This window comes from Amblyraja radiata, chromosome 1, assembly GCF_010909765.2.
Source record: "Amblyraja radiata isolate CabotCenter1 chromosome 1, sAmbRad1.1.pri, whole genome shotgun sequence".
Classification (NCBI taxonomy): Eukaryota; Metazoa; Chordata; class Chondrichthyes; order Rajiformes; family Rajidae; genus Amblyraja; species Amblyraja radiata.
In genome coordinates, this window is record NC_045956.1 from 167748810 (window position 1) to 167760676 (window position 11867).

Below are 11867 nucleotides of genomic sequence, written 5' to 3' on the forward strand. Positions count from 1 at the left end.
CTAGGTTATCCCCACTTTCTCCCTACACAATAGGGGCAATTTACAGAGGCCAATTACATGACTTTGGGATGAGGAAGGCAGATTATTATCTGAATGGTGAAGAAGGAACTGCAGATGCTGGAAAGTCAAAGGTAGACAAAAATATTGGAGAAACTCAGCAGAAGTGGCAGCATCTATGGAGCGAAGGAAATAGGCAACGTTTCGAGTCGAGACCCTTCTTCAGACTGATGTGAGGGTGGGGAGGGGGGGGGGGAAGAAGAAAGGAAGAGGCGGAGACAGTGGGCTGAGGCTTTCCGCAGAGACCGCTCCCTCTGTAACTCCCTGGTCAATTTGTCCCTTCCCACCAAAACCACCCCTTCTTCTGGCACTTTCCCTTGCAACCGCAGGAAATGCTACACTTGTCGCTTTACCTCCCCCCTTGACTCCATTCCAGGACCCAAGCAGTCTTTCCAGGTCCAGCAGAGGTTCACCTGCACCTCCTCCAACCTCATCTATTGCATCCGCTGCTCTAAGTGTCAGCTGCTCTACATCTGTGAAACCAAGCGTAGGCTTGGCGATCACTTTGCCCAACACCTCCGCTCGGTTCGCAATAACCAACCTGATTTCCCTGAGGCTCAGCACTTCAACTCCCCCTCCTATTCCGAATCCAACCTTTCTGTCCAGGGCCTCCTCCATGGCCAGAGTGAGGACCACCGTAAATTGGAGGAGCAGCACCTCATATTTCGCTTGGGCAGTCTGCACCCCAGCGGTGCGAACATTGACCTCTCCAATTTCAGGTAGTCCTTGCTTTCTCCTCCTCTTCCCAGCTCTCCCTCAGCCCACTGTCTCCGCCTCTTCCTTTCTTCTTCCCCCCCCCCCCACCCTCACATCAGTCTGAAGAAGGGTCTCGACCCGAAACGTTGCCTATTTCCTTCGCTCCATAGATGCTGCCTCACCTGCTGAGTTTTTCTAGCATTTTTGTCTGCCATTAGCTGAATCAAAGATCCTATAGCAGAGCAAGATGGCTTATTCTCACGCAAACGCGTAGTACGGTCATGGGCAGATTCATGGGTGATTATAGGACCCATTTTAGCAACCAGCCTCCGCCATCTTGTTCCGCCATCTTGCTCCGCCATCTTGTTCCGCCATCTTGCTTCTGGCCAAAGATCGGATCTTTGCTTCCACCTCCGCTCCCGTATCTTCGCTTTGGTCTTTGACTTGGGCGGGGAGAGGGGGTGTGCGGCCCGGGGCAGCGGTGAGAGGGGCATAGGGGGGGGAGACATTGTAGTGTGGGGGCAGGCGAGGGAGTGCCGGGGAGGGTGGGGGGGGGGGGAAAGAGTTGAGGGGTGGGATAGGGCCTAGTGTGTGTGAAGTTGCGGGGAGGTTTACAATGTTTCTTATTTAATGTCCCTTGTCTAGTCTGAAACAAAGGTCATCATTGGATATAAAAATCAGAAGAAATATCATTGTGTGTGTTTTATGATTATATACATTTATATCACATTCATGTATGTGTGTTTATAAACATTTTATTCTTTAACAAGAATTAACAGAAGTATGAACTAACAGAATTATGAATCTAACCCTATATCACGCACAAAACGTCCCCCGCAATGTCAATTACCCTGCGAGTCGGGTCGGGTCGGGTCGGGTAGGTTCCGGTTACTACAAAATCAACTCAAACACTGCTTGGGAGCCATTTAAAAAGAAATGATTTAAAAAACATTAAAAAAGACAATTACCAGAGTCAAATTTTATTCTTGACAAGAATTAACAGAAGTATGAACTGACAGAATTATGAATCTAACCCTATATCACACACACAAACTGTTGCCCCGCAACGTTGATTACACTGCGAGTCGGGTCGGGTCAGGTAGGTTCCGGTTACTAAAATGGGCGGGGAAAAATGCCCAGGATCCCCTCCATAGCGTACTACACGTCAGCCCATTGCATTTCGCAGGAGTAAGCTATCTTGCTCCGCTATAGGATCTTTGATCTGAATCATGCCAGGTTAGGAAAAGGGGAAGTACAACAAGACCTGAGAGTCCTAGTACATCAGTCACTGAAAGTGAGTAAACAGGTTCAACAGGCAGTGAAGAAAGCTGGTTGGCCTTCATAACAAGAGGAGTTGAGAAGAGGAGCAAAGAGATCCTTCTGCAGTTGTACAGGGCCCTGCTGGGACCACACCTAGAGTATTGTGTGCAGTTTTGGTCTCCAAATTTGAGGAAGGACATTCTTGCTATTGAGGGAGTGCAGCGTAGGTTCATGAGGTTAATTCCCGGGATGGCGGGGCTGTCATATCTTGAAAGAATGGAGTGACTGGGCTTGTACTCACTGGAATTTAGAAGGAAGAGAGGATATCTTATAGAAACATATCAAATTATTAAGGGATTGGACATGTTAGATGCAGGAAACATGTTCCCGATGTTGGTAGAGTCCAGAACCAGCGGCTACAGTTTAAGAATAAGGTGTAGGCCATTTAGAACTGAGATGAGGAAAAACGTTTTCACACAGCGAGTTGTGAATTTGTGGAATTCTCTGCCGATTCACTGGATGCATTCAAAAGAGTGTAAGATTGAGCTCTTAGGGCTAGTGGAATCAAGGAGAATGGGGAGACGGCAGGAACGGCGTACTGATTGTGGATGATCGCCCCTGATCACATTGAATGGCGGTGCTGGCTCAATGGGCCGAATGGCCTACTCCACCTAAGGCAGCCAATATATCGCTGCACCACTCTGGCCGCCCACACCACGCCTCCATATGCAGAGCAGAAATACAGTCTGTTTATTGTCACGTGAAAAGCTTTTGTTGCGCGTCGCAACTCTCGCCCAACTCGCCATGCCTACCAGGTTTTATCACTACTCCCACTTCTCTATACTTTTCCAATATCCCTCTCCACATTTACTATTCATCTACCTGTCAATATGTTTTTTACACATTGCCATTGTAACTGTCTCCACAGCTTCCTCTGGCAGTTCGTTTTCTATAAACACCACCCTCTGTGAATTGAGAGGAATTGTCTGTCAGGTCTCTTGTGAATCTTTCCCCGTTCACCTTAAACCAATGTCCCCTGGTTCTGAAACACTCTACCCTGCGGAAAAGATTGTGTTTTAGTTTTAGTTTAGTTCATTACATAAAAAACATTGAAACATAGAAAATAGGTACAGGAGTAGGCCATTCGGCCCTTCGAGCCAGCACCGCCATTCAGTATGATCATGGCTGATCATCTAAAATAGTAAGATTAAACGAGAACTTACCAGTTTGAAGTTTGATCTGTATTTTATGAGGAGTTACGATGAGGGATTATGTGAAGAACCCGTCCAGCACGCATGCGCGGCATACTACAAAGCAGGGGTGTGGATTCACAGACAGACACAGTAATTGAAATAAATATAGTAAAGAAAAGGAGAGCTTAGTTACCAGTTTGATCTCTATTATTGAGGGTGGGAGCGGAGGGCACGTAATCCCTCATCGTAACTCCTCATCAAATACAGATCAAACTTCAAACTGGTAAGTTCTCATTTAATCTTACTACAGGGTATTTTACTTCGGAGTCACGTGAGTGACTACGTGATGATTTTAAAGCTCTGTGATTTCAAACCGTGTAACAGTTCATACTTCACTCGCTGCCAAAGTCATTCGAGGGAGGAAGTATGTTATCGTAATCAACCATGAATCTGTTTGTAAAACAAAAATGGTGTTATCAACAATAACAAGACAAAAATGCTCCCCCGGGCTTAAATTATATATTTGCAGATTCTAATGTTATTTCTGCAACCGATACAGGTTCTGCCAGCGGCTTGTTACAAAGTTTGGAACGTATACTCCCTAGACCACCCCGCGGTAGCCAGGATGTGGTCCATAGGCACGTCCATCCTCTTAGTCACTGACGTGGAAGCTGCCCTGGTGGAATAAGATTTATACACGTTAGTATTTACTGCAGCAACTCCCAGTACCTGTTTGAACCACTAGAGATAGTTTAGCTCGTCACCCGACCATTGTGGCTGACCCATAAGGCTTTTTCCTCTCCCTCAGGTATTTCTTATTGTGTCAATGTAGTTCATTAAGTGGGTCATGACACATAACCGTGGTTCAGGTGGGTATGCCCGGAATTCCATGACTGGACCTGATGTTCCTGGTCTGCTCTGTTTGGCCAGCCCCTGAATGGAAAATGTGACACTATCTGGTGTTATCACCATGTTGTCCAATCGCAGTAGATGGCAGAACTGGGTCTTTGTGCTGAGGTAAGGCCGTCAGCATATCCATCTTCAGGGTAGGCTGTTCCAGGGTGAGGGACCTGGCTGGTGATCATCCCCTAAGGTACGTCAGGACCTCGCTGACTTCCCAATTTGGGTGTACCTAGTTCTGGGTAATGGGAATTGAATATACCTCTCCTGAATTTGATCACCAGTGGGTGGTACCCTTGCCCTGTTGTCGTGGTGCCTGAGTTGAGTAGGCTGACAGAGTACTTCTGGCTATATTGATGGCGCAATAACTGAGTCCTTCATTGTGGCGAAGGCCTGCCAGGAACTCCAGTATAGGTTTTGTTGTAGTTGAATGTGTAGTTCCTGAGTTTGAGCAGTTTCTTCCCAGGTATGTTCCCTAGTGGATATGCGACGGAATGCTGTCATCATGTTGATAGTGCTGTCTGATCCAGGCCCAGCAGTGGTCTTCCCAATTCTGCAATCCAGGCCCTTTCTTCCTGCAAACTAGTAGTTTATCGTGGCATGAATGGTTTATACCTGAACTGGGTGAGTTGATAAGCCTAGGCTATTGGGAATCATAGGGTTTTGATGACCATGTCGAGGACCATTGGGAACCATGACTGTGGGTTTAGTCCACTGTATTTTGCGTAGTACCCGACTGATGAGACCGTAGTACCTATTGATGAGGTAGAAAGAAGGGGAGAACATAGAGATTAGTTTCCCCCCCCACCTCAATACGCGGAAATGTATCCATTCCGCTGCCTTGAGTTGGTTTCATGCGACATACATTGGTACGTGGCGATTCAATTGGAATATAAGGTAATCGATATCTGGTGTCCATATTGCTTTGGAATCTCAGCAAATACTTTTGGTTTAAATGTTCGTTTACAGTATTTAGCTCACCTGATAGGTAAGTTACTGATGGTCAAACATGTTTGACGACATACGGTTATCAATTGTTAAATAAATTGTCACATAATATCGATTTTATTCCGCCCAAGTGGTTTGGTATATGCCACCACTGTGATGTTGTTAATTTATAAACGAACATGCAAAATGGTGCACTACTGAGCAATATGCTTGCCCAATAGTAAGTAAGTTTTATTTATATAGTACGTTTTAAGTCAACTCGCATTGACACCAAAGTTCTTTACAAAAATAGATAATACGTTTGCATACCATAGAAAAAGGTTAACAAATAAAGAAAAATGGTCTCAACACATATAGAGTTCTACACAAACGTGTGTCGTCCCCCCCCCCCCCCCCCCCCCCCCCCCCCCCCCCCCCACAGCAGAATCAAATTTCCACTGTGGGGAAAGGCACCAGGATGTTAAGTCCTCTTCCTCTGAAAACCCCCGAGGTCGGCCCATTTGTGGCCTTGCAGCCAGTTCGATGAATATACTCAATAGAACATACTCAATATTTCTAACTAGGTTTAATGCCCAGTGTCTATAGTCTATACTGGAAGAGAGAAGGTGGGAGACAGTGAGAAAGGGAGGGAAGCATGGAATGCCAACGTCCCCGGGTGTTGTACCTCTTGTGAACAGGTTCACCCACTTAGAAGCTGTCGGGACAGAAGACGTTTTTACACTGAGCGGCGGACTGGCTTGCGATGCGAATAGGGCTGTTGAGCCAAAACCAAAAAGGCCTAAGTCAGGCAACGCCATTGTAGTGGGAGACTCCATTGTGAGAGGTACGAACAGGGGTTTCTGCGGAACAGACGGGACTCGAGGATGGTGTGCTGCCTCCCTGGTGCCAGGATCCAGGATGTCACGGACAGAGTGCAGATAATCCTCAAGGGCGAAGATGAACAGCTGGAAGTGGTAATGCATGTCGGCACAAACAATGTCGGAAAGAAAGGGATGAATATTCTGCAGCGTGACTTTAGAGAGCTCGGAAAAATGCTGAAAACCAAGACCTCCAGGGTTGTTATCTCCGGTTTGCTTCCAGTTCCTCGTGCTGGTGAGAGCAGGAACAGGGAGATACGGGACCTGAATGTGTGGCTGAGGAACTGGTGCATGGGGCAGGGATTTAGATTCTTAGATCACTGGGATCTGTTTTGGGGTAAGGGGGAACTGTACAAAAGGGACGGATTGCATCTTAACAGGTGGGGGACCAGCATTCTGGCAGGCAGGTTGCCACTGCTACACGGGTGGTTTTAAACTGAATAAGGGGGGTGGGGTGTCGAATGGGATAGTTGAGGATGGAGTTAAAGGTAAAGGGTTTCTTTAATGTGTGAGCGTAGAGACAGAGGGGTGTAAAATGAGGGTAGAAGCAATAGGTAGCAAGGTGAAAAGTAAAAGTGGCAGGCAGACAAATCCAGGGCAAAAATCAAAAAGGGCCACTTTTCAACATAATAGTATAAGGGGTAAGAGTGTTGTAAAAACAAGCCTGAAGGCTTTGTGTCTCAATGCAAGGAGCATTCGTAATAAGGTGGATGAGTTGAATGTGCAGATAGCTATTAATGACTATGATATAGTTGGGATCATGGAGACATGGCTCCAGGGTGACCAAGGCTGGGAGCTGAACATCCAGGGATATTCAATATTCAGGAGGGATAGACAGAAAGGGAAAGGAGGTGGGGTAGCGTTGCTGATTAGAGAGGAGATTAACGCAATAGAAAGGAAGGACATTAGCTTGGAGGATGTGGAATCGATATGGGTAGAGCTGTGAAACACTAAGGGGCAGAAAACTCTAGTGGGAGTTGTGTACAGGCCACCTAACAGTAGTAGTGGAGTTGGGGATGGCATCAAACAGGAAATTAGAAATGCGTGCAATAAAGGTAAAACAGTTATAATGGGTGACTTCAATCTACATATAGATTGGGTGAATCAAATTGGCAGGGGTGCTGAAGAAGAGGATTTCTTGGAATGTATGCGGGATAGGTTTCTAAACCAACATGTAGAGGAACCAACGAGAGAGCAGGCTATTCTAGATTGGGTATTGAGTAATGAGGAAGGGTTAGTTAGCAGTCTTGTTGTGCGTGGCCCCTTGGGCAAGAGTGACCATAATATGGTTGAGTTCTCCATTAGGATGGAGAGTGACATTGTTAAGTCAGAAAGAAGGGTCCTGAACTTAAAGAAAGGTAACTTTGAGGGTATGAGACGTGAATTGGCCAAGATAGACTGGCAATTGATTCTTAATGGGTTGACGGTGGATATGCAATGGAAGGCATTTAATGACTGCATGGATGAACTACAACAATTGTTCATCCCAGTTTGGCAAAAAAATAAATCAGGGAAGGTAGTGCATCCGTGGATAACAAGGGAAATCAGGGATAGTATCAAAACAAAAGAGGAAGCGTACAAATTAGCCAGAAAAAGCAGCCAACCAGAGGACTGGGAGAAATTCAGAGTCCAGCAGAGGAGGACAAAGGGCTTAATTAGGAAAGGGAAAATAGATTATTAAAAAAAACTGGCAGGGAACATAAAAACTGACTGCAAACGCTTTTATAGATATGTGAAGAGAAAAAGATTAGTTAAAACAAATGTAGGTCCCTTGCAGTCAGAAACAGGTGAATTGATCATAGGGAACAAGGACATGGCAGACCAATTGAATAACTACTTTGATTCTGTCTTCACTAAGGAAGACATAAATAATCTGCCGGAAATAGCAGGGGACCGGGGGTCAAATGATATGGAGGAACTGAGTGAAATCCAGGTTAGCCGGGAAGTGAGGTTAGGTAAATTGAATGGATTAAAGGCCGATAAATCCCCAGGGCCAGATAGGCTGCATCCCAGAGTACTTAAGGAAGTAGCCCCAGAAATAGTGGATGCATTAGTGATAATTTTTCAAAACTCTTTAGATTGTGGAGTAGTTCCTGAGGATTGGAGGGTAGCTAATGTAACCCCACTTTTTAAAAAGGGAGGGAGAGAGAAAACAGGGAATTACAGACCAGTTAGTCTAACGTCGGTAGTGGGGAAACTGCTAGAATCAGTTATTAAAGATGGGATAGCAGCACATTTGGAAAGTGGCGAAATCATTGGACAACGTCAGCATGGATTTATGAAAGGTAAATCATGTCTGACGAATTTTATAGAATTTTTCAAGGATGTAACTAGTAGAGTGTATAAGGGTGGATAGGCTGGGTGAGTGGGCAAATGCATGCCAGATGCAGTATAATGTGGATAAATGTGGGATTATCCACTTTGGTGGCAAAAACAGGAAAGTAGATTATTATCTGAATGGTGGCCGATTAGGAAAGGGGGAGATGCAACGAGACCTGGGTGTCATGGTACACCAGTCATTAAAAGTAGGCATGCAGGTGCAGCAGGCAGTGAAGAAGGCGAATGGTATGTTAGCATTCATAGCAAAAGGATTTGAGTATAGGAGCAGGGAGGTTCTACTGCAGTTGTACAGGGTCTTGGTGAGACCACACCTGGAGTATTGCGTACAGTTTTGGTCTCCTAATCTGAGGAAAGACATTCTTGCCATAGAGGGAGTACAGAGCAGGTTCACCAGACTGATTCCTGGGATGTCAGGACTTTCATATGAAGAAAGACTGGATAGACTCGGTTTGTACTCGCTAGAATTTAGAAGATTGAGGGGGGATCTTATAGAAACTTACAAAATTCTTAAAGGGTTGGACAGGCTAGATGCAGGAAGATTGTTTCTGATGTTGGGGAAGTCCAGAACAAGGGGTCACAGTTTAAGGATAAGGGGGAAATCTTTTAGGACCGAGATGAGGAAAACATTTTTCACACAGAGAGTGCTGAATCTCTGGAATTCTCTGCCACAGAAGGTAGTTGAGGCCAGTTCTTTGGCTATATTTAAGAGGGAGTTAGATGTGGCCCTTGTGGCTAAAGGGATCAGGAGGTATGGAGAGAAGGCAGGTACAGGATACTGAGTTGGATGATCAGCCATGATCATATTGAATGGCGGTGCAGGCTCGAAGGGCCGAACGGCCTACTCCTGCACCTATTTTCTATGTTTCTATGTTTCTATGATGGCAACTCCAGATTAGTCCATTTGCCACCATATTCTAGGTATGGGATATAGTTTGAACACTAGTATCTCAGCTCATTGTTAAGGTACAATGTTCAGTAGCTGGTAATGCTGCTACTATCCCAATTACTTTTGCCACGTAGTGGATAGGTGGTTAAATGTTACCATAACTGATGGCATTAATGAATACCAGATAGACAATGTTGTGGATGGGGTCAACGTAGATATCTGGATAATATGACAGAGCCTAGGCTAAAATAAGTTAGTAGCTAATGCAGCTGATATAGCTATATCCAAGGATAGTCTGTCGTTAATATATAGACATGCCATGACGAAATGTTCCTTAAGTGTCAGGGCTGGTTTGAAATTCTGGAATAGCTTCGGCTCATATAAGCCAATTCAATAATAAGTCAAGTCAAGTCAAGTTTATTTGTCGCATACACATGCGAGATGTGCAGTGAATGAAAAGTGGCAATGCTCGCCATGGTTGTCCCATCCAGGTACATTGTGGTATATCCAAAATCTTATATAAAAGGGTACTGAATAGTATGCATCTTTAAAGTCGATGTCTACCATAAAGTATCCTTGGAATCCATGGTAGTAGTTACAAATTCCATAAGTGGGTATACCTGGTGAAATACTCAAGTGGTTAATCAATGATGGTGCGACATTCACCATCTTGGGATTTTTTGGTACCAAAGGCTCATATGAGATTTCTTATGACCCCTGGTATATCTTTCCCAGTAGCTAGACCCTCATGTTTCTTATGTGGGATGGTAGACCCTTGGGGTGCAAGCTGAACTGGTGGCAAGATATTAATTCTATTCCCCTTGAATATTTTTTGGTATATAACTACCAAGAGTGATAGCTTCCCAATCAGGTGTGATTCCCCCCCCCCCCCCTCTGTTAGTACAAACCCTTCACCTTTATGTGATGGTAGGAACCATACTTATCTGTCCTCACTGTTGTTTGGTGGTGTGTTCATTTCTTCGGTTTCTGGTTCCTTGTCTGTAGGGATGGTGTGTTGGGGGGTGGCGCATTTTCCATGGGGCCCGCTCAGGGCCCTGGCCTAAAAGGCTTACGGGATTGGCATGCAGGCCCCAAGCTTTCACCAGTACCATGACGTAGACGCCCCTGGTGGACGCGTAGAGGTACTGCTGTCTGGTTTAGTGTGGTGCTCATTCCAGACCCTGCCCTCTTGAGCCGAATATTTTGGACACTTCGTCCAGGTTTTTAGGCTTGGTTTGGTAACTTGCCAGATAGCAGGATCTGTGGTTGTGAGGTCGGCGTTCTCACAGTCCTGTGAATTTTATAGGTTGAGGGCAGGTTTGTGACTTCCCTTGAGAAGTTGCGGAGCATACTGTGAACAGTAGGGTCAGGTGTTTTGCCATACTACCCTGCCCTTCTGGAATGAGCATGCGAACATGGTAGCCGACGTCAGGGTATCAAATGCAATTTTAAGATATTTGGGTTTTAAAATGCCCTGCTCAATGTATCCCCCAATAATGGTGGGCACTTTGAGTAAATGCAATTTAGGGGAGGCGTGATGAATCCAACGCCTCATGGCTACCTGTCTTGGAGAGTTTTTTTGGAAAAACAGGTAGTAGGCTGGCCGTCAGTGAGACTGAAAGGCCATCTCGCTCGTGGTGAAGCCACGTAGCGGCCACACCCAGTAGCTCTTCCTGATCCTGTACCTCAAGCATACTCCCGATGTTGTTCAGCCAGTGACCCCTCTTCTTGACCAGCCCAGCTCTGGTCGCCATTAATCCCTCGACGAGGGAGATGACCAGTGCTGGAGCGGGAGTGTTATGCTCCCTTGGCGAGCTTGCCCCTGCTCCTGGGGCAAGTCTCGCTGGAGTTTTATACTCCATGACCTTACTCAAGGCTTGGAGAGCAGACACTTGCTGGTTCCATCTTCTGTGTCTGTCTCCAGCCCGAGATTTGCTTCCTGACTTGGTCTGGAGGCTGCCTGCCGTTTTCGGCCGGTATCTGCGGTTCTCGGGCGGCGAGTCTCCTTGTCGGGAGCATGCGGGGGATACCGGCCGGTTTTTGAGTTTCCCTCCAGTCCACTGCTGTTGGTCAGACAGCTGTTAGCGGACTGGGCATCGGCTCAGTACCCTGACTGTGGACCGCAGCGTGTGCGGTCCCGGTGCCGCCTCTCCCCCCTCCACTGACGGAACGTTCCTTCCCTGGAGTTGAACGGGGGCCGCTTCCCTCTGCTGCTTTGCTCCCCCTGGAGCAACAAACGAGAGCAAAGTCGCAATTTTAAACTGAAGGTAAGTACTTACCTAACGGCCTTCAGGCTTGTAGCGGGAGCGCCTGTACTCCCGCTCGTCGCTGTTGCACTGCGTGAACGCAATGTCGCGCATGCGTGCTGGACGGGTTCTTCACGTAGTCACTCACTTGACTCCAAAGTAAAATCAGGACCCTGTTCCTGCTTTCTCCCCATATCTCTTGATTCCGTTAGCCCTAAGAGCTAAATCTAACTCTCTCTTGAAAATATCCAGTGAATTGGCCTCCACTGCCTTCTGTGGCAGAGAACTCCCTGGATGAAAACGGTTTACCTCATCTCAGTCCTAAATGACCTCCCCCCTTATTCTTAAACTGTGACCCCTAGTTCTGGACTCCCACAACATCGGGAACATTTTTCCTGCATCTAGCCGGTCCAATCCCATAAGAATTTTATATGTTTCTATAAGATACCCTCTCATCCTTCCAAATTCCAGTGAATATAAGCCC